General features: G+C 41.9%; 1 protein-coding gene across 2 annotated transcripts in view; it reads left to right on the plus strand.

Annotated features, from left to right (window-relative positions):
• Positions 1-4,868: 4,868 nt before the first annotated feature.
• FRY (FRY microtubule binding protein) overlaps positions 4,869-24,737 on the plus strand; it is a 526,666-nt gene continuing 506,797 nt past the window's right edge. For both annotated transcript variants that reach the window (XM_056561876.1, XM_056561877.1), the window contains exon 1: positions 4,869-5,013. The gene's annotated coding sequence lies outside the window, so the exon portion shown is untranslated. The remainder of the gene's footprint in view (positions 5,014-24,737) is intronic.

Genomic DNA, 24,737 nt, shown 5'->3' on the forward strand with positions numbered 1-24,737 from the left:
ACCTCAAGCAGCGCCTCTTGAGAAAGGAATCATCCGAAACACGTGTCGAGGTCGCAGGAGTATCACTGGGAGGTTGTCAGCATGTCACAACTAGGTAAAGTGTTTTGAGACATTGTTCTATTATACGCTGACCAAACCTATACTGTAGGATTGTGCTATTGGCAGTATATGTGATATTGTACTTGTCCCAGAGATACCCTGCTCAGCTTTTTGTTGGAGATTTTTTAAGGGTGGGTTATTTTAAGGGTTTTTTCTACCTGTTTTGTATTCATAATAAAGATTAAAAATTTTTGAACATAAGTTTGGGCTAATTTTGTAGGTTGTTTGATTATTATTAGCCTTTTGGGCTCTGTAGGTAATATAATTTACAAATCTGTTTAACTTTCTGGAGCCAGTTGATATATATAAAAAAGTTTTTTCCTGGAATACCCCTTTAAACTAACAGGTCTGTAATTTCCAGGGTCACCTTTTGTCCCCTCTTTAAATATTAGCACCACATTTGTCATGCCCCAGTCCTAGGGAACAGTCCCTGTTACGATAGATATAGTTACCTGAATATTAAAAATAGAGGTCTGTCTATTACAATACTTAATTCCTTTAGAACTCGGGGGTGAATGCCATCTGGACCTGGTGATTTGTCTATTTTGATTTTTTGTAGGCGGCACTGTACTTCTTCCTGGGTTAGACAGGTGACCTGTACTGGGGAGTTTACCTTCTCTCGCTGTATTTCACCTGGCATTTAATTTTCCTCAGTGAATACAGTGGAGAAGAATTTGACTAATATATTTTCTTTTTCCTGATCCCCATTTATAATTTCTTCCTCATCATTTTTTAAAGGGCCAACACTTTCATTTTTCACCTTTTTGCTATTTATATAGTTAAGTTCTTTCTTTTTATCCCCATACCAGACATTGATGCAGAGGTATTCTTTGCAGTATAAGATGGTGCATTGTCATGCATGAATGTCACAAGCGGCGCTGCAGCCAGACGTGCTGGCTGCGAAAGCGCTCCGGCCCTGTCCTCCTGTGCTGCTTCTGCCGCCGTTCACATCGCGGGACGTGCCCGCATACGAATGCTGGGCTCTCACTCTCCTCTCTGCATCTGTCCCCTCCACTGTTCCCTGCTGTCGGCACATGCGCCCCCGCCTCCTAGGGCGTGCGCGTGCCGGCTTCCTCAGATTCAAAGGGCCAACGCACCATTGATTGGTGCTTGTCTGGTCCTGTGTCTATTTAACCCCACACTTCCTTCCTGTCCTTGCTGGATCTTTGTGCTCACTAGCCCTAGAGAAAGCGTTCAGTTCTGTGTTGTCTACAGTGTTCCAGACCTCTAGCTTCAATCCTAACCATGCTCCTGTGCACCAGTTTGCCTCATCCTACCTGTGCCATGTATCACCTCAGCAGCCTGTGTGGACGAGTCATATCAGGGGTAGTGACCTGGGTGCTGCCTGCCGCAGCAAGTCCATCCCACTTTGCGGTGGGCTCTGGTGAAAACCAGCAGCACCTTAGACTCCTTTCCCTGGTACAGCCCATGCCATCATCCACACAGGTTCAGTGGATTCACTGCTCCACTGCCATTACAATAAAGAGGATTTTATAATGGAAAGCATACTTTTTCCTTCTGTACCAAGGAAGAAAGTGGTCAGTCAGAAACTCCACATACTTTGCAGATCATCTTTACACCCTCGGGGACCCTAAAGGGGAACACCAGCTCTCTTCCCATGATTCTGTTCCAAAACATGACTCCACCACTGCCTTGCTTACATCGCAGCCTTGTTAGAAAAGGGTTGCCGTCCATCAACAATCCACTACTCCATCCATCTGGACCATCCAGGGGTGCATGGCACTTATCAGTAAACAGGACTGTTTGAAAATGATTCTTCATGTATTTTTCTGCCCAATGCAGCCGTTTCTGCTTGTGAGCATTGGTTAATGGTGGCTGAATATAAGGTTTATGCACAGTTGCAAATCTTCCTCATTGTGCCTTTATCTGCACAAACCCTGTGCTCTGAATCAGCCACAAATATCTCAATAGTGTGATGATCTCTCTTAAAGGGGTACTCCACTGGAAAACATTTGCTTTTTTAAATCAACTGGTGCCAGAATATTAAACAGATTTGTAAATTACTTCTATTTAAAAATCTTAATCCTTCCAGTACTTATCAGCTGTTGTATGTTCCACAGGAAGTTCTTTTCTTTTTGAATTTATTTTCTGTCTGACAACAGTGCTCTCTGCTGACACCTCTGTCCATTTTAGGAACTGTCCAGAGCAGGAGAGGATTGCTATGGGGATTTTCTTCTACTCTGGACAGTTCCTAAAATGGACAGAGGTGTCAGCAGAGAGCACTGTGGTTACACAGAAAGGAAGTTTAAAAAGAAAAAAAACTTCCTCTGTACTATACAGCAGCTGATAAGTACTGAAAGGATTAAGATTTTTAAATGGAAGTAATTTACAAACCTGTTTAACTTTCTGGCACCAATTGATTTAAAAGAAATGTTTTCCAGTGGAGTACCCCTTTAAGTTTTCGTGAAATATCGAATGTTTTCATACCTAGTCCAAGCATTGCACTATTTCACTCTTTTCGGCAGCAGAGAGATCCTTTTTCTTCCCCATATTGCTTGAAAATGGTGTCTGCTTAATAATGTAGAACACCCACCTTTAGTAGTTCTTCCTTTAATTGGGCTCACCTGGCAATCTAATTATCACAGGTGTCCGATATTGTTTTCAGTGATCAAAAAAGACACAATGCCATCCATGAGTTAAACTGAAAAACTAAATATATAGGGGGAGATTTATCAAAACCTGTCCAGAGGAAGAGTTGCCCAGTTGCCCATAGCAACCAATCAGATTGCTTCTTTCATTTTGCAGAGGCTTTGTTAAAAATGAAAGAAGTGATCTGATTGGTTGCTATGGAAAACATGGGCAACTTTTCCTCTGGACAGGTTTTGATAAATCTCCCCCTTAATCTTTTTAACACTTAAAGGGGTACTCCGGTGGAAAACATTATTATTATTATTATTATTATTATTATTATTTTTTTTTTTTTTTTATCAACTTGTGCCAGAAAGTTAAACAGATTTGTAAATTACTTCTATAAAATTGTTTTACTCCTTCCAGTACTTATTAGCTGCTGAATACTACAGAGGAAATTATTTTCCTTTTGGAACACAGTGCTCTCTGCTGACATCATGACCACAGTGCTCTCTGCTGACATCTCTGTCCATTTTAGGAACTGTCCAGAGCAGCATATGTTTTCTAGGGGGATTTTCTCCTACTCTGGACAGTTCTTAAAATGGACAGAGGTGTCAGCAGAGAGCACTGTGGTCATGATGTCAGCAGAGAGCTCTGTGTTCCAAAAAGAAAAGAATTTCCTCTGTAATATTCGGCAGCTAATAAGTACTGGAAGGATTAAGATTTTTTAATAGAAGTAATTTACAAATCTGTTTAACTTTCTGGCACCAGTTGATTAAAAAAAAAAAAAGTTTTCCACCGGAGTCCCCCTATAAATATCATTTGCATAATAATTTGAAACAGGGTGTAGATCTCATAGAGATGCATGGAGGGGCAGTAGTTTCTCCGTACATTAGGAGAGCCGGGGTTCTGGCCTGAAGATCGGTTGGGGTCCAAGCAGTCAAACCCCCCATGATCAAAAAATGATTCACTTTCCTGTGCATAGGGGATAAAAAGTTGATTACTGGTGTACCTGTTTCCTACAGACTGTGGGGGCAGCTATTCTGTAGATAGTTGAATTTACCCTATCAAAGGAAAACTGTCGTCAGATATTTTCTCCCGCACTATCCACAGTATTGATGGATAGTGCGGGAGACGCTGATTAAAACGAGCCCTATCTCACCCAGATCCGCCCGGCCATTCGCCCGCAATTGTACTTTTATTCTATGTGTATATCTTGCTGTAACTGGCACGGGCGGGGCTTCTGCATGTTAACTGGCACTGACGTGAGCACCGCTTATGAACATTCATCCCCCTCCCTCCAGTTAGGAGCAGCGAAGAGAGGGAGAATTGGAGGGAGGGGGGATAATTATTCATAAGCGGCGCTGACTTCAGTGCCAGTTAACATGCAGAAGCCCCGCCCGTGCCAGTTACAGCAAGATATACACATAGAATAAAAGTACAATTGCGGGCGAATGGCCGGGCGGATCCGGGTGAGATAGGGCTCGTTTTAATCAGCGTCTCCCGCACTATCCATCAATACTGTGGATAGTGCGGGAGAAAATATCTGACAGTTTTCCTTTAATATCAGTAGGTTAGTTTGGGGTCCTATTCTGGGATCGTCAGCGGTCTCCAAACTATGGACCTCAAGCTTTTGCAAAACTACAACTACCAGCATGGCCGGACAGCCAACGGCTGTCCGGACATGCTGGGAGTTGTAGTTTTACAACAGCTGGAGGTACACAGTTCAAAGACCACTCGCCTTCATCATGCAGTTTTGCAATAAGAGGAGAGTAGGAAATAGATCTAGGCAGGGACTGGCACAGCAGGCTGGCAGAATTCAGCTGGTGACTGATAATGATGAGTATCTCACCATGCTGCCATTCCTTAGGTAATAATAATCTAGGGAGGGAGATAAGTTTGATGAATGGTCTGGTTTATTACCCAGTGTTCTTTGCTAACAAAAGGGACCCTGGCTGTGTTAGTCATTTACTTATGATTAAGCCTTAGCCCCCCCCTCTCTCACTCCAATAAAGACCCTCATCCTCAGCACTCCCCCCATGTGTTCCCCCATTGCACTCTGTATAGTCTACAACTCTGGATCAGTCAGGATGAGTGACAGGAGCTGGAGAAGTGAAGCTGTAGGAGGCATGGAGCCCAATCAGGATGCTGTGGGAGGAGGACAGGAGGACTGGTTGCCTAGGCTTGTTGGAGGAGGTGGAGCAGACACTGACAGGAGAAACAAGGGGGGACTGGCTGTGTTAAAGAATAGAACAACAAGAAGAGGAGCAGTGGCAACACATAGACACCATGCAGCAGCACAACTCTCCCCATGCTTGCTAAAAGGTAACAACAAACACTGGATACATTGTGGCACTGTGTGGCTCCTGGGGGCCCCTAGTCTCATTGCTGCCTGTTTATCATTGTCTTCTGCTCAGGATCAGTGACTAGAACAAGGGGCAGGGTTAGGGGCTTCTTGTGTTACAGCTGCTGCTCCTGGATGTGGCACATGCTATTGTCTGGGGCACTGGCTGGTGTGGGGCACAAGTTTGAACCAGCTTGTAGAGCAGAGTATCTTCTGCCACTGTTCATACTCTTTTTTTTGATCTTTGTTGCTACCCACTACTGTGCCCATAGCTCCTGCACATCAATGGTATTCAGATAGTAGAAGCCTCCTTCCAGTGGGAGAAACTCTTAAAACTGACCAAAGCATGGGGTCTGGGCTGACCTATGAACAGGAGACCTGTACATGGACTTAGAACAATATTAAGGACACTTTTTTATATTGTTGTTGCAGTTTATTTATTTATGTATTTTGTATTTACTTCTAATTATTATTATTATTATTATTATTAATAATAATAATAATACAGTTGTTATTCATTTTATTGTCATTATTTTAACATTTAAATAATCTGTTAATCGTATACACATACTTTTCAGTATTATTATATTGAAAAGTATCTATATCTGTTTATCTATCTATTATCTATCTATCTCATATCTATCTATCTATCTCATATCTATCTATCTATCTCATATCTATCTATCTCATATCTATATATCTCATATCTATCTATCTATCTCATATCTATCTATCTATCTGTCTATCTGTCTATTACCTATCTATTTTAGGGCTAGCATAGCTTAAATCTTATGACAATAAAGGGTGCGGTTGCCCTAGAAAACTATTTGGGTTTTAAGAAAGGGGGGGGGGGCGCATTACGATATTGCAACAGAAAAATATGCACAAGCCCCTCTTTCTAGTTTTGTATTTCTCTATATATCTATCTATTCAGTTAGTTTTCTAGAGCAGTGTTGTTTGTGCAAAGGCACACTTTTTTCATGAAAAAAAATCATGAGGCACACCACCATTAGAAAAGGTTAAAAATTTGTAACTAACTCTGTGCCTATATCAGTATTTCCCAACCAGTGTGCCTCCAGCTGTTGCAAAACTACAACTCCCAGCGTGCCCGGACAGCCGAAGGCTGTCTGGGCATGCTGGGAATTGTAGTTTTGCAACAGCTGGAGGCACACTGGTTGGGAAACACTGGCCTATATTGACTATATATAAAGTTATATACAAATACAAATAAAGTAATAAACAAATTCCTACGCACACTGCATATATCTTATCTTGCATATATCTTATTTTCCCCCCACATTAGGTTGGCAGTATAGTTACCCCCACATTAGGTTGTAGTTCCCCCACATTAGGTCCAGTATAGTCCCCCACATTAGGTCCAGTATAGTCCCCCACATTAGGCCTAGTATAGTCCCCCACATTAGGTCCAGTATAGTCCCCCCACATTAGGTCCAGTATAGTCTCCCCACATTAGGTCCAGTATAGTCCCCCCACATTAGGTCCAGTATAGTCCCTCACATTAGGTCCAGTATAGTCCCCCCACATTAGGTCCAGTATAGTCCCCCACATTATGTCCAGTATAGTCCCCCACATTAGGTCCAGTATAGTTCCCCCACATTAGGCCCAGTATAGTCCCCCCACATTAGGTCCAGTATAGTCCCCCCACATTAGGTCCAGTATAGTCCCCCCACATTAGGTCCAGTATAGTCCCCCCACATTAGGTCCAGTATAGTCCCCCCACATTAGGTCCAGTATAGTCCCCCCACATTAGGTCCAGTATAGTCCCCCCACATTAGGTCCAGTATAGTTCCCCACAGACATACAGCCTTCAGCCATACAGTGTATTACTGAAAGCTTTATGCCTGTGTACCGCCCCACTTCGGTGTTCCGAGCACCACTCCTCCTGTCCGGCTATAGCAGTAGGTCCCGGGACCGGAGGAGCGGTGCTCGGAACACCGAAGGAGACGCGCCGCTGGTAACACTTACCAAGTTGACAGCGCGCGTCCTCCTCGCTGCTCCGGTCCTCCGCGATTGTTGCTATGGGCGCACGCATGGGACGTCAGTGACGTCCCTGCGTGCGCTACCTCCCGGCGGTCCCCGCGTTTTTAAAGTAAACGCGGGGCCGCAGGGACTTAATAGAGGCATCCCTGTGTCCCGAAAGCAACTTTCAGGACACAGAGATGTCCCGCGGCAAAAACACCCGGCGGGTGTTTTTCCCACGGCACACCTTACACTATGTCACGGCACACCTTACACTATGTCACGGCACACCTTACACTATGTCACGGCACACTAGTGTGCCGCGGAACAGTGGTTGAAAAACACTGTTCTAGAGTATGCTCTATATAACAGAATTACATTGGGATAAAGTTGTCCCAAAGACACTTGTACCGTGTTTCATTTACTTTTTCATCATAACTTTTCAGAGATCAGAGCTGTCATCCATCAGGTATGAACTTAACCTATTTTGGTAGAGTCTTATTTTTGTAAATAGAGTATACTGTATGTTCTGTGAGTGGAATTTTCATTTTTCATTGAATTAAATTAATGTGTGAGAAACACTGTATAAACAATCAAAAGGGAAAACGTACAGTTAAAGGGGGATTCCAGGATTATGTTCTTCCTTAATTGAGTCCATGATGCCAAGTTATATTCATTTGTAATATACTTCTATTATCTCCATGCTCCTGCACAGGACCCTGGAAGTGCTGTAGTACAAGTCTCTTTATTTTACTGTTGTCTTTGACCTTTCCCAGCATTCCCTATGATCAAAATCAAGATGTCATAAGTCACATGATCTCCAGGGGATGTTACTATGCTGCAGTGGGTGGGTGGATAGCAGAATGGGAGGAATTTACTTAGAGGGGTACTCCATCACTAGACATGTTATCTCCTATCCAAAGGGTCCCCAGCGGCCAGACCCCACGTTCTCCCCGATCGGCGATCACAGCCGCCATACCCCCTTCATTTATGTCTTTGGGAGGAGGCAAGACAGCTGTGTACTAGCCTTCACAACACGTAATCTTGCAATAATATCCTTGTAATATGCATGTATATTATATTATGTGACGGATCCTCCCATGTAAGAGATGTCATGACTGTTCAACTCTATGTTATAAATGTCTGTTATGTTTCTGTTTTGAAAACCCAATAAAAAAAGATTGTAAAACACACCCCCTCCCATAGACATGAACAGAGGGGGTGTGACGAAACCTCATGATTATGGAAGCCCCAGGGATCCGTGACCGTAACGCTGCAACACCGACACAGAGATCAAGGGGGGTCCCAGCGGCCGGACCCCCACGGTCAGACATGAAAAATGACAAATGAAGCTATTGCTTAGCCTCATAACTTTTTGCTTAATAAATTCCATGACATCCCGAGTAGAGATGAGCGAACTTACAGTAAATTTAATTTGTCACTAACTTCTCGGCTCTGCATTTGATGATTTATCCTGCATAAATTAGTTCAGCTTTCAGGTGCTCCAGTGGCTGGAAAAGGTGGATACTAGGGATGTAAGAAAAAATCGATTCTCGCGATAATCGCGATTTTTCATTTGCCGATACAGAATCGATTCAAAATATTTTTGAATCGATTCTTTTAGGGATGTGGAATTTTTAATATAACGCACTTTTCTTACCTGCCAACGAGCCCGCGGAGCTCCGGTACAGGTGTTGGGTCCCCGGGCTGTATTCTTCTTACTTCCTGTTAGTCCGGCACGTCACATGGAGCTTCAGCCTATCACCAGCCGCAGCGATGTCCCGCCTCTGCTGGTGATAGGCTGAAGCTCCATGTGACGTGGGACTAACAGGAAGTAAGAAGAATACAGCCCGGGGACCGAACACCTGTACCGGAGCTCCGGGGGCTCGTTGGCAGGTAAGATAAAGTGCGTTTTATTTTATTTTGCAGCCCGGACGGGATAACATGAGAAAAGTGAGCACCGGAGTACTAGATCGCCGCTGTCAAAGCTGACAGCGGCGTCTATTGGGATCTATGAGTGCTCCCAGGTGGGCGATATATCGCGATGTATCGTCACCTAGACGGTATCGCGATATATCGCGATATATCGAATCGCCACACTGGTATCGCGATTCGAATCGAATCGCCAAATTCTTGGCGATTCACACCCCTAGTGGATACAGTCCTAGGAAAGATTCTCCTAGGACTGTATCCACCTTTTCCAGCCCACTGGAGCACCTGAAAGCTGAACTAATTTATGCAGGATAAATCATCAACTGCCGAGCCGAGAAGTTCATGACGAATCGAATTTACTGTAAATTTGCTCATCTCTAATCCCAAGTTACACGTGTCGTTCTATAGTTACACCTCTCCCTCAAGTGATCCGATACTGATGTGGTAAAATGCGCTGCTGTAGACTTGTGTTATGCTGCTCATTCTACCATGTTCATTCCCGTCACTTTCACTACCCGCGCACATTTAGAGGTTTATCTTATTAGCTCATGTTTATAAACATAATATGAAAATGACAAAATTAGCTGAAATATGATGGTTGCTATGGAAACGGAAACTTCAGTCAGCTTGAATTTTTTTCAGAATTTAAATTAATATGCTCCTTCCCAGGAAGTAAAGGGTGGACAATGGACAAAACTAGCCTTTGGGGCATGTGACTCTTTAAGGGTACATTCCCACACAGCGTATTTGCTGCTGCGTATTTTATTTTCTCTGTTGAAGTCAATGGGTAGGAAAATACGCAGCACCAAATACGCAGCAAATACGCAGCAAAATACGCCGTGTGGGAACATACCCTAAAGGGGTACTCCAGTGGCAATTTTTTATTTATTTTTATTTTTTTTTTATCAAATCAACTGGTGCCAGAAAGTTAAATAGATTTGTAAATTACTTCTATTAAAAAATCTTAATCCTTCCAGTACTTATTAGCTGCTGAATACTACAGAGGAAGTTCTTTTCTTTTTGGAACACAGAGCTCTCTGCTGACATCACGAGCACAGTGCTCTCTGCTGACATCTCTGTCCATTTTAAGAACTGTCCAGAGTAGGAGAAAATCCCCATAGCAAACATATACTGCTCTGGTCAGTTCCTAAAATGGACAGAGATGTCAGCAGAGAGCACTGTGCTTGTGATGTCAGCAGAGAGTTCTGTGTTCCAAAAAAGAAAAGTATTTCCTCTGTAGTATTCAGCAGCTAATAAGTACTGGAAGGATTAAGATTTTTTTTTTAATAGAAGTAATTTACAAATCTGTTTAACTTTCTGGCATCAGTTGATTAAAAAAAAAAGTTTTCCACCAGAGTACCCCTTTAAAGGGAGTGCCAAAAATCATGGTGTCCATTCCCTCTGTACAGAGGATGATCTGTAATTATCAATATTCACCTCTTATTATGTTACATTATTATGTGCATTTCTATGCCTTTAATTGTGGAAATACTGAAAGTATAAGATTGCCTTGTAATGTTTATGCCATTGTATCCTTGAGTTCGGGTCTTCATGGCATTTACAGTATAGTAGGTGCTGGTTAACCATTATTTCTATGGTGTCACCATTCTTTTGTTGATGACACTTGGAGCGGTAATTCTTATAGATATAACAGAGGAGAGTGCAATGAATTGAAAAGAGGAATTCACAGACCTGTTTCAGTCGTCATTTCTTCATTTATTTTCAAGTAGCATTAGCATTACAGCTTATTTTAGTTCATTCGGAGTACCGAGCCATTGCACCCACATCCATAGCCAAGCCTGACGCAAGCGTCAGGCTTGGCTATGGATGTGGGTGCAATGGCTCCGTACTCCGAAGTGTTTGATCCAGGGCAAGGTGGAGCTCTGAAGTCTGAGGCATTCTGAAATATAATGTATTGTGTATAATTGTATTGTGACTTGGAATGGTAATGTCATTCTAAAGGTTTAGAAGGTGGCTTTCACGAAGGGTCAGTATGCAGTGCCTTGCGTTTAAAGGGGTTATCCAGGAAAAAACTCCTTTTTTTTATACATATATATCAACTGGCTCCAGAAAGTGAAACAGATTTGTAAATTACTTCTATTAAAAAATCTTAATCCTTTCAGTACTTATGAGCTTCTGAAATTAAGGTTGTTCTTTTCTGTCTAAGTAATCTCTGACACCTGTCTTGGGAACCGCCCAGTTTAGAAGAGGTTTGCTATGGGGATTTGCTTCTAAACTGGGCGGTTCCCGAGACACGTGTCATCAGAGAGCACTGATCACACCAGTGGGTTCCAAGATGGAGGGAAAAGCTGGAAGAATCTGAATAACTGGTGCCTGATGAGGTCTGGAGCCATAGAAGAGCAGACCAGTGGGTAGTGAGGAAAGACTGGATGGATAATTTACCCAACAATATAGGCCCAAAAAATATTTGGAAACAACAGATTTGTACAAAATGTTATCAAAGTTTATTTAGCATAATTCCATATAGACCCAAAGAGTAACCCATAAAAGCATATACACAGAAGACATGATTAAAAGCGATGGGGAAATTCATATGAAATATGTAATCATTAATATTCAAAAAGATATGGGCCCAGATTTATCAAACTGTGTGAGAGGAAAAGTGGAGAGACTTTCCCACAGCAACCAATCACAGCTCAGCTTTCACTTTACTTCAGCTCGTTACCTGAGCTGTGATTGGTCGCTGTGGGAGAATCCCTCCACTTTTTCTCTCACACAGTTTGATAAATCTGGACCATTGTGAATCAAAACAGTATAAATTGAGTCAATATGGCAAGTGCGTACATAGTCCTACATAAATTGCACTGTTCTGCCACTAAATGCTTTTAACTATCAAAGGGCCCAGAATGAGGCGCATATCCATATCTATAGACACAATGGTCATACATATGGCTGTAATAGCAGCATCAAGTATACAAATAGAGTGCACAGTGGTCACAATAATACAAATACCTGTACATGCTAAATAGTTGCAAAACAATAATAAATATGGGCAAAGATAGAGCTGTGTCCCAGCTTCCCCACCTCACCCTCTGATGCGTTTCGCCACTGCTTTGTCCAGGAGCGGTGAGGTGGGGGAGATGCAGGGGTCTTAAATACCTGTATGTGGTCTCAGATGGCCAATGAAAGTGTGGCCGCCATTACTGAGCACTTCCTGTTTGCCTCATCCATTGGGTCCATTGGGTTTTAAGATAGAGGAAAAGCTGGAGGAATATAAATAACTGGTGCCTGATGAGGTATGGAGCCATGGGGGGAGCGAGAGAGAGGAAAGGCTGGAGGGATAACTTAGCCTGGGGAGGTCTGGAACCATGGAGGATCACACCAGGGGGTTTTAAGAGAGAGGAATGGCTGGATGAATAACTGGTGTCTGAAGAGATCTGGGGCGACCATGTGAGAATGGTGTATGATGACTAGTGTTGAGCGGCATAGGCCATATTCGAATTTGCGATATTTCGCGAATATATGGACGAATATTTGTCATATATTTGCATATTCGTAATATTCACGTTTTTTTCCGCATATGCAAAAATTTGCATATACAAAAATTGGCATATGCGAAAGTTTATGAACTTTATAGCAAGTATACCAGTGTTGCTTAATAGAAGCAGCAGAAGGGAGGTCTCACACAGTAGTATTAGAGCCTTCTTTACACCACACAAGCTGGAAGCAGAGAGGGATGATCACTGTGATGTGTACTGGGAAAAAAAAAAACTAATATTCGTAATTTCGAATATATAGTGCTATATGCTATATGCGATATTCGCGAATAAAATTTGAATTGCGAATATATGCAAGCAACACCAATGATGACATGCCAGGTCCTGAGGAAAGATGCAGAAGCAAGTGAAAGGAAGCCATTTACTGACCATTGCTTGCAGCATCACTGAAACCACAACAAGTTAGTAAAAGGATTGGTTATCCCAAAGCCTGTCCTATACAGCGAGACTGAGACTTAGAGAGTATGTAGAAAAGAAAAAACGCTGGTCTGCTGCAGATGATAAGACTAGGACATCTGGTATTCTCGTGTTAAAAAGGGTTTATTACATAGTACACATGCAACGCGTTTCTGGTCCGGTACGGACCAGAAACGCGTTGCATGTGTACTATGTAATAAACCCTTTTTAAAGGAGTACTCCGGCGCGCACTTTTTCCCTTTTATCCCGTCCGGGCTGCAAAATAAAAGAAAACACACTTTCTCTTACCTGCCAACGAGCCCCCGGAGCTCCGGTACACTCCGGTACAGGTGTTCGGTCCCCGGGCTGTATTCTTCTTACTTCCTGTTAGCCCGGCACGTCACACGGAGCTTCAGCCTATCACCGGCCGAGGCGGGACATCGCTGCGGCCGGTGATAGGCTGAAGCTCCGTGTGAAGTGCCGGGCTAACAGGAAGTAAGAAGAATACAGCCCGGGGACCGAACACCTGTACCGGAGTGTACCGGAGCTCCGGGGGCTCGTTGGCAGGTAAGAGAAAGTGTGTTTTCTTTTATTTTGCAGCCCGGATGGGATAAAAGGAAAAAAGTGCGCGCCGGAGTACTCCTTTAACACAGCTTGATTCCCTTTGAACAAGCTTGATTCCAGAGGACCGTGGCTGCAGGTCTGGATATTGTACAAAGCCTACTGAGCTGTTGTGCTCTCAGCGCAACCCTACTTGGTGAGTAACACTCTAACTACCACCTATACTTTCATATTACTTCACTAGGGGCCCAATCCCCCCCCCCTTTTTTTCCTCCCCTTTATTTCCCTTTTTTATTGCCCTTTTTTCCCCCTTTTCCCCCCTCCCCACCCTTTTTTCACATTTTTCCCCCTTTTTTCCCATTTTTTCAGTTTGAGACTTAGAGAGAGCATCTAGGTCTGTGTAGGCAGCTATGCCCGGACAGCAAGTAAAGGAACATTGAAAGCAGCACCAGAGACAAAGGGGGAGATTTATCAAAAACTGTGCAGAGGAAGAGTGGTGCAGTTGCCCATGGCAACCAATCAGATCGCTTCTTTCATCTTTGAAGAGACTTGTGAAAAATGAAAGAAGCAATGTGATTGGTTGCCATGGGCAACTGCACCACTCTCCCTCTACACATGTTTTGATAAATCTCCCCCAAAGGGTATAAATACAAGTTACTGTCAAGTTAACCTGCTTGTTGATAAAGTAAAAAAAAAAAAAGTCCTTTGAAGAGATGGCATCAAAATATGAGACTGAGGACTGGGACTTCATGTCTGATATCATTTGTTTGTAGGCTACTGACATACATCTTGGCTTGTCAAGGGGATTCTGGGAATAGATAGTAGTGACTTCGCCATCACAGACACCCGGAGGCTGTGCCACCCCAAACACCCAGGCATTCTTTTGTAGAACTTATCCTCTCTTCAAACCATTTGACAAAGGCTGCCATCTGCTTTGGGCATAAGCTGACCAAAAGCCTTGAAGAGAGACTTTACCAGCAACTGTTCTATTCACAAGACCATGCCCATTGATAATGAGGAAAAAAACTGCAAACTGTGCGCCTCTTCTGTAACCATTGCACTTGTGTACCACTTCAAAGTAACTGCATTGTCAAGCGTTTTGTGCTTGGTCTCATCAGTGGTCTCAAACTGTGGCCCTCCAGATGTTGCCAAACTTCAACTCCCAGCATGCCCGGACAGCCAATGGCTGTCTGGGCATGCTGGGAGTTGAATTTTTGCAACATCTGGAGGGTCACAGTTTGAGAACACTGCTCTACTTGAAAACTAAAGTTTCCAGTTTGCACCATAAAGTCTTATTCTGGCACCTTACCACTTCTCATAAGCGTATAGTGATGTATGAGAGCAGCAGACACTCTGTAAGGGTGCTTTCACACTACGATTGTAGTGTACGGTTGCTGGATCCGGTTGGGAGGGGCAAAAACCGGCCGCTCCCGTATCCCAGCCGGATCTGGCCCGAACCCCATTCATTTCAATGAGCCGACCGGAGTCAAACGCTGATGCATCTGATGAAAGGTCACATGACCTGAAACGCGTCATGCTTGGCGCTGATTCCTGGAATTTTAATTGTTTGTCTTACTGAAGTCTCTCCATGTCGATGATTTTACGTGGTTCCAATAAAGGTAAAGTTTCATAATCGCTGGCATCTACCTGCTTTCTTCACTGACTCCGGTTGTCTTATTTTTGCCCCGTATACAGTTTTCTGACTGGGCCTAAAACCGTGGTATACCACGGTTCTAGGTCCGGTCAGAAAACCGTATTCGGGGAAAAATGAGACAACCGGAGTCAGCGGATACGGGAGCGGACGGTTTTCGCCACTCCCAACCGGATCCAGCAACCGTACACTACAATGATAGTGTGAAAGCACCCTAAGCCAGTGTTCCCACACCAGGGTGCCTCCAGCTGTTGCAAAACTACATCTCCCAGCAGCTGGAGGCACCCTGATTGGGTAACACTGCTGTAAACTGTGCAGCCAGCATGCAACAAAACAGCCCAGCTGTCTTTTAATTGTGACTGACCGAGTCATTTTACCATTGTGAAGTTTTGCTCCACATTGTAGTTAAAGGGGATATTCAGGAAAAAAACTTTTTTTATATATATCAACTGGCTCCAGAAAGTTAAACAGATTTGTAAATTACTTCTGTTAAAAAATCTTAATCCTTTCAGTACTTATGAGCTTCTGAACTAAGGTTGTTCTTTTCTGTCTAAGTAATCTCTGATGGCACGTGTCTCGGGAACAGTTTAGAAGCAAATCCCCATAGCAAACCTCTTCTAAACTGAGCAGTTTCCTAGACACGTGTCATCAGAGAGCACTTAGACAGAAAAGAACAACCTTAACTTCAGAAGCCCATAAGTACTGAAAGGATTAAGATTTTTTAATAGAAGTAATTTACAAATCTAGACAATAAAATACAGAAAATGGGGCTCAAGGTCACGGATATATGGAGTAATGTGGTATTTATTAGAATGAATAGTATAACATTTATCAGATATTGGTTGATGCCTGGCTACCCACAGGGCCATTGCAGGTGTACAGGAATCGTATATATAAAAATGTTAGACAATCATAATGTAATAAATATCATAAAAAACATAAAATGCATATATTGAGAAAAACCTCTGAGATCACTCCAATAAATGATAGAAGTGAATATTGTTGTTGTGGATCAACACCAATAATTATAATAAAGTTCACAAAAGTTCATCCAAGTTTATGGTGAGAGTCAATAGTCAAAAACTCCATATAGGCCTCTAGCAATGAAATAGTATAGCAGAAGATTCAGTCTCTCATATGTATCTCGAGCAAGAGATAGCAATAACAATCAATTATTCTCAGCAGCTTGATGTAACAAGTTTTCATAAGTAGCAAATCAGGTCACTTTAGATCAAGCCACTTTGTATCAGTTATAATGGAATGTTCTGTACCAATGTACGGCTCTGTACAGATAGCAATTCACGGCTCTGCGTGATGTGAATGGGTATGGGTAATGTGATATGAATGGGTAAGACATGCTCACCGGTCCGGGCGTCTGCTGCACGGGTGCCGTGATGGACTCTCCGGTTGATGCAGTGATGTCTCCGGTACGTGTATGTAATCCCCGTGCGGCTCCTCCTGGCAATCTATGTGCCGGCTCTCTCAGCAGGAGAGCTCACCGCTCGGAGACTCGGCCGTCTCCCGGTAAGAGTGGTGGATATTGGAGTGGGCCTGGAATCGGGGGACTGCAGTGCTGCGGCTGCACTGCTTAGATGGTGGTTCCGGTACTCTCCTCGTGTCTCTCCAGCGCGCGCTGGGAGCGATTTTGATTGACAGGTGGCAATCTCTGTAAAACTTAAATATTGGAGGCAGGAGTACAGATGATAGTGATCCCAAGAGTATAGTATAGTGGGCTGGACGCGTTTCAGAACCTCCTAGGTTCTTTCCTCAGCAGCATAAAATAATAATCAATAGCTGCTGAGAATAATTGATTGTTATTGCTATCTCTTGCTCGAGATACATATGAGAGACTGAATCTTCTGCTATACTATTTCATTGCTAGAGGCCTATATGGAGTTTTTGACTATCGACTCTCACCATAAACTTGGATGAACTTTTGTGAACTTTATGATAATTATTGGTGTTGATCCACAACAACAATATTCACTTCTATCATTTATTGGAGTGATCTCAGAGGTTTTTCTCAATATATGCATTTTATGTTTTTTATGATATTTATTACATTATGATTGTATAACATTTTTATATATACGATTCCTGTACACCTGCAATGGCCCTGTGGGTAGCCAGGCATCAACCAATATCTGATAAATGTTATACTATTAATTCTAATAAATACCGCATTACTCCATATATCCGTGACCTTGAGCCCCATTTTCTGTAGTTTATTGTCTAGATATTTTGTGACACCTGAGGTATAGGGGTCTGTTGGGTAGCCCAGGTCTTAATTGCTGTCCAGAGCACTTTAGAGCCTCTCCATACTTCTATTTCTATAATTTACTAATCTGTTTAACCTTTTGGAGCCAGTTGATATATAAAAAAAAGTTTTTTCCTGGATAACCCCTTTAAATGGGCGCTGTCAGAATCAAAAACTTTTTGTATGTTGTACATCTTGGCAAAACATTACCCTTTCTAATATACTTCATAAAAACTTTTCTCTCCTTTTAAAAGAAAACAATGCCATATAAAAAAAACTAGGGGTCCTATACAATCGAGAACATAATCCTGTCCGGCTGCAGCATCATCTTTGGCCCAGCTGAAGCACAAGCTGGGACAAAGTCTTGTAAGGGAGGGTGGGGCTAGCACTTATCTGTGCTCACTCCTGTCCTGTCTAACAGAGCGGCCTGCAGTGATTGGATGAAGAGATGCAGCATAGCACAGAAGACTCAGGGAGGAAGTAAATGCATGGTGAGTGAGGGCGAGCTCAGTGTTTGCTTCAGACATGTCTCTTCCTGAGTAGTGGATGACAGAATGAGTGAGCAGCCACACGGAGGGATTTGTGAGTTAAGTAAAGAAGCTAGACACATAAAAAAGACGTAAATAATTGTAAAAGCTTTTTTTTTCCGTGTCATATGATAGGTATGCTTTAAAGGGGTACTCCACTGGAAAAAAATGTTTTAAATCAACTGGTGCTGGAAAGTTAAACAGATTTGTAAAGTGCTTCTATCAAAAAATCTTAATCCTTCCAGTACTTATCAGCTGCTGTTAAAGGGGTATTCCAGGAAAAAACTTTTTTTTTATATATGAACTGGCTCCAGTAAGTTAAACAGATTTGTAAATTACTTCTATTAAAAAATCTTAATCCTGCCAATAATTATCAGCTGCTGAAGTTGAGTTGTTATTTTCTGTCTGGCAACAGTGCTCTCTGCTGACCTCTCTGCTTGTCTCGGGAACTGCACAGAGTAGAATAGGTTTGCTATGGGGATTTGCTTCTACTCTGGACAGTTCGCGAGACACGTGTCATAAGAGAGCACTTAGACAGAAAAGAACAACTCAACTTCAGCAGCTCATACGTACTGGAAGGATTAAGATTTTTTAATAGAAGTTATTTACAAATCTGTTTAACTTTCTGGAGCCAGTTGATATATATGTTTTTTTCCTGGATAACCCCTTTAAGCTCCACAGGAAGTTATTTTCTTTTTGAATTTCCTTTCTGTCTGACCACAGTGCTCTCTGCTGACACCTCTGTCCATGTCAGGAACTGTCCAGAGTAGGAGCAAATCCCCATAGAAAACCTCTCCTGCTCTGGACAGTTACTAAAATGGGCAGAGATGTCAGCAGAGAGCACTGTGGTCAGGCAGAAAGGAAATTCAAAAAGAAAAGAACTTCCTGTGGATTATAACAACAGCTGATTAGCACTGGAAGGATTAAGATTTTTTAATAGAAGTCATTTACAAATCTGTTTAACTTTCTGTCACCAGTTGATTTAAAAATGGTTTTTTTTTCCTGTGGAGTACCCCTTTAAGGATTAAATTTCATATTTTAGGAGTGAAGGGTCTTCTGTAGTGCCATCCTTTCCTTTGCTCTGGGGGGGGGGGGGGGGGAGAGGAAAAGCTGAGTGTTGTTTATCAGCATCTAAAGGAAAGCTTCAGAAGAAAGCCCTGTGGTCTACAATTTTTAATAACTTACTTCTAAGAGGAGAAAGCGAAGCCTTAGGCGGTACCACTGAGAGATGGTGACAACATGTTCTTTTCTGATTTCGGTCAGATGCAGTGTCGTCATGGAGACTTTGTGGGTCCACAATGGAAAAAATTGTTTAATTGCAGTTTTTCAGCACATGTCCTCAATGCGTTCCCCACAAGGGTAGGTCCACGTGTGCCAAATACGTTGCAGATTTTTCATGAGGATAATCTACAGTGTTTACAGTAGTAAAGTTGGTGAGATTTGGAGAAATAGTCCACATAAACTCTGCACGGATAGGCTACAGATGGGAGGATTTTCTTTTTTGACATTAGTAGAGTGGTCAAAAATCTGTAAGAAAGTTTTATATATATATATATATATATATTTTTTTTTTTTTTGGACAATTTATTTTTTTTTTTTCAAACTGAAAATCTACAGTAGCAAATCCACACAGTTTGGTGCAGTGTGCCGCTGGAGACTTACTCAGTAAAAATCTTCTTTCTGTCCTAGGTGGATGCATCCTTAGGTCCCATTCACACAGCAGAATATCTGCGGACATTCTGTACACAGGAGGTGCCGACTGAATCTCTCAGCATTAAGGCCCCTCAGATATGCGCCGTCTCCACTGATGGCAATGCATATTCAAGCAGATTTAGCCAAAAGAATGAACATGTTAATTCTTTTGGCAGAGTTCAGAATTTGAATTTACTCTGCAGAATTTTCCACCTTGAAAATTCTGCAGTCTGCACGGTGGAGCAGAATGCCATTGAAAACAATAAGGCTAGGTTCAGACTACGCAATTTCCGCCGGAATTTTCTCTTTGAAATTTCCGGCAGAAATTCCGCTTACTATAATGCATAGTGTAGTGAATGGTTTCCCGTTCACAAATTCCACTAGAAAATTTCCGCCTGAAGAAAGGGGTTGTTCTTTCTTCAGGCGGAAATCCTAGCGGAACACATAGCAGGCTATAGGAGACTGCAGTGTCCGCGCGGTCCTAGCGCCGACTAATTCAGTCGGCGCAGGCGGAACTCGGAATCTTCCGCCCGGAGATTCCGTAGTTTTAACCTAGCCTAAGAGGCTGCTACATCAGAATTTCCAAGCGGAATTTCTCCACACCCAAAGGTCCGTTAACACTAATGAGATTCAGCAAGATAATCTTTTGCTGAATTTCCTCTGTGGATCTGTAGTCTTCCTGCATGGAGCAGAATTGTTCTGGATAGGGTGCTTACGTGCACAACACTCTGCCATGGACATAATTGCTGTCCCATTGACAATTGGGACTTTTCTAGCGGATTCTGCCCGAATCTAGCTTCCTCTTTGGAAGTTTTGTCGCGGAACTTATTATGTGCAATCAGAGCAGCAGAACTTCCAGAACTCAATGGGAGGCTGCTGCAAGCAGAATCTGCACAAAATGTCCATAGTCTGAGCCGCGCTGACACTCTGTACTGTATGCTGTATCCCTATGCCCGGGCTGCAAAAGATAAATGAAATAAACTTTAACGCACCTTCCTACGTCGGCCTTACGCTCTTCCTGGGGGCGGGAACGTCTGAGAGCCGTCAGCCTATCACCAACCGCAGCGATGTTCCGCCTCGGTCGGTGATAGGCTGAGCCCACTGTCATGTAAGAAGCCGACTGGCTTTTTACATGACAGTGAGCTCAACCTATCACCGACCGAGGCGGAACATCGCTGTGGCCAGTGATAGGCTGAAGGCTGTCCGACATTCCCGTCCCCAGGAAGCTGGTCCGGACCGACTGGGAAGGTGAGTTAAAGTTTATTTTGTTTATTTTTTCCAGCCCGGTCAAAAGGGGGCGGGGCTATGATGTCACGAGCTCCCCGCGAAGGCTCCAGCGTTCGGAACAGCTTGTTCCAAACGCTGATTCGCGGAGTTTAAAGGGGCAACCCTGAAACATATAGGACATTTGAACTCCTGCCGTCATGTTTGGCTGTTTGTATATTTTTACAGATGAAATAAAAGAAGAATTTCATGTGGATTCTGAATGTGCTCCAGCACATCTCCTCTTTTATTGGATTAACCAAGGAGACCACCTTTAGAAAATCACACCAGTCCTAGCTGACTCTCTTTGCACGTAATGGCCCTCATTTACTATTGCAAACCCAACATGTTTTGTCGGGTTGTGCGCCAGATTCTGTCTGCGCCAGATTTTGCACCAGATTTTGTCCCAGAATTGAAAAAACCCAGACTAATTCTCCATTTTGCTAAGAAAATCTGAAAAAGGGGCATGGCCTCCAAAAAGGGGCGTGTCCCTGACATTTTCACAAAAAAACTGCATATTTACTAAGGTTTCCATATAAAATGTGGTGGATTTCAGCTGAGGAAAACCCGACAGATCAGAACATGTGTAAAGAAAAGCAAAATGTAGGTAAAGTGGAAAATGTAGGGAAACCTTAGTAAATACCGTGGAAAATTAATTGTAGGGAATTAAAACCCACAAAGAAACCTACACAACACTCTTAGTAAATAAGGGCCATGTTCGGACACTGAAGAAATATTATATTGTTTATAATGTTTATGCAGGTCTTCAGATATGGCGCTCTGAATGGCATTACCACTCCCTTTGGCATGCAGCCTGATTATCTCTGCCATGCCCTCAGATAACATGCCCCACCTTGCAAATCCGATGAAGCCTCCGTCCTCATTCCTTGGGCTATAAATAGGAAAATGGGGTATTTATGTATATGAAATGTAAATATCTTTATCGTTGAAGATTTATCTAAATTATGTGCATTCTAAAAAACATCAAAAAAGTTTGTAAATCAAATGGGCGGTGACTGCAGGCAAGTTTTTCTTACGGCCCAATTTCATAATTTTACTTATACCTACACAATGGTTCACCTTGAAATATTTAAAGAGGGCTGTCTGGTTTACAAAAGCCAATTTAAAAAACAACATTAGAGAATTTATTGTTAAAGGGGTACTCCAGTGGAAAACTTTATTTATTTTTATTTTTTTTTTAAATCAACTGACGCCAGAAAGTTAAACAGATTTGTAAATTACTTCTATTAAAAAATCATAATCCTTTCAGCACTTATTAGCTGCTGAATACTAGAGGAAATTATTTTCTTTTTGGAACACAGAGCTCTCTGCTGACATCACGAGCACAGTGCTCTCTGCTGACATCTCTGTCCATTTTAGGAACTGTTAGGTGCAGCATATGTTTGCTATGGGGATTTTCTCCTACTCTGGACAGTTGTTAAAATGGACAAAAAAGAAAAGAATTTCCTCTGTAGTATCCAGCAGCCAATAAGTACTGGAAGGATTAAGATTTTTTAATAGAAGTAATTTACAAATCTGTTTAACTTTCTGGCACCAGTTGACTTAAAAAAAATGTTTTCCACCGGGGTACCCCTTTAATAGAGGAAGTTACCTGATTTTGGATCCCTTCTATTGGAGTGGTTACATTGGGCACTTCTCTCTCTAGAGGACTCAACAATGGACTCCAGATAATCCCTTTCAAGAGAGGGCTCTAAAAACAAACTGGAGTATACTCACCTCACCCGACCCAGCGCTGGCAATGCGGTCCACCCTGATCTTGCTTCATAAACAATGAGTGATGGCTGTTATGACCACTGATGTCAGTCATTTAAAGGGGTACTCCGGTGGAAAACTTTTTTTTTTTTTTTAAATCAACTGGTGCCAGAAAGTTAAACAGATTTGTAAATTACTTCTATTAAAAATTCTTAATCCTTCCAGTACTTCTTAGCAGCTGTATACTACTGAGGAAATTCTTTTCTTTTTGGATTTCTTTTCTGTCATAACCACAGTGCTCTCTGCTGACACCTCTGTCCATTTTAGGAACTGTTCAGAGCAGCATGTGTTTGCTATGGGGATTTTCTCCTGTTCTGGACAGTTCCTGACATGGACAGAGGTGTCAGCAGAGAGCACTGTGGTCGTGACAGAAAAGAAATCCAAAAAGAAAATAATTTCCTCAGTAGTATACAGCCGCTAATAAGTACTGGAAGGATTAAGAATTTTTAATAGAAGTAATTTACAAATCTGTTTAACTTTTTGGCACCAGTTGATTTAACAAAAAAAAAAAAAAGTTTTCCACAGGAGTACCCCTTTAAAGGATAGGGCATAAGTATCAGATCGGGTAGGGTCTGACCTCTGGGACACCCCATGATCTCCCGTACGGGACTCATGTTTCTACTCATGAATGGGGCGACACGCCCCATCCACCACACGAAAAATGTGAAGAAAAAAATAAGCATATTTGGCATTGCAGAATTGTCCGAACTATTAAAATATAATGTTTATGATCCTACATCAAAAATTATAATCATAAAATTATAATTATAATTATAAAAAAAGCGTAATCAAAAACATATGCCAAAAAAAAAAACTTACCAAAAAAAAAAAGAAAATAGTATCACAGTGGAAAACATTAGCCAATAAAAAAAAAAGTTATAGGATCCAGAATCGGGCAATTTAAACCCTATTTCTTTAAAAGAAGTAAAAGAAAAACAATGAAGTTTAAAAGTTTATTTTTTTTTATTTTTTTTTTTTTAAAGTAGCAAGATAAAACAAAACCTACATTAATTGGGTAACATTGTAATCGTACGTATCTAAAAAAAATAATAAATAACTAAATAAATAAATAAATAACTACATAAATAAATAAAAATCTACACCACCCTAAAAGTTGCAAAGTTGCTGTGTTTTTTTTTTGTTTGTTTTTGTTTTCACCACACAAATATATTTTTCTTGCAGTTTCGCAGTAGATATATATATATTTTTTTTTTAACAAAATAAAATAGTTTCTGCACAAGTTCTTCTATGGGTCTGTAGATGGAAAATTGAAAGGATTTTAAAAGGCTAAGACGAAAAAAATGTAAACACAAAAAAAAAAATTATAAATTGGTTGCGTCATAAAGGGTTAAACAGTCTTGTTCTTCGTGCACGTAATTTTTTGCATGCGTCCCGTTATAAATTGTTGCATGAAAATGTTGTCGTTTCCTTTAAGCTCTTCGTATTTATGCCTTGCGGTTAGCGCGTAATTCTTTTTTCTTGCGTCTTTCTCATAATAAACAGCAGCATCTATCTGAATCCTTGAAAACACCACCTGCTGTGAACAGGTGCCGGCCGACTATCCTCCCCGCCACGGGAGCGCGTTACACATAATGAATGGCGAGGTCCTGAAAATAATGTGCACTCAGCATTTTGAGGCGTAAAATGGGATTTCCATTCTCAATATCAACACTTCAGGGAGAATAACATCCTCAGGGGGCCATGGGGGTGGAGGGAATGTCTTAAATTGAGCTTTGTTTATTTATTTAAATAATACCGTAACATATATTATAAGGATTATAACAGATTAGACCGGTGTTTCCCAACCAGGGTGCCTCCAGCTGTTGCAAAACTACAACTCTCATCCATGTGGGTGGAGGGAATGTCATAGATTGAGCTATGTTTATTTATTTAAATAATACCGTAACATATATTATAAGGATTACCACAGATTAGACCAGTGTTTCCCAACCAGGGTGCCTCCAGCTGTTGCAAAACTACAACTCCCATCCATGTGGGTGGAGGGAATGTCATTAATTGAGCTTTGTTTATTTATTTAAATAATACCGTAACATATATTATAAGGATTATAACAGATTAGACCGGTGTTTCCCAACCAGGGAGCCTCCAGCTGTTGCAAAACTACAACTCCCATCCATGTGGGTGGAGGGAATGT

Source organism: Hyla sarda, chromosome 2, assembly GCF_029499605.1.
Source record: "Hyla sarda isolate aHylSar1 chromosome 2, aHylSar1.hap1, whole genome shotgun sequence".
Lineage (NCBI taxonomy): Eukaryota > Metazoa > Chordata > Amphibia > Anura > Hylidae > Hyla > Hyla sarda.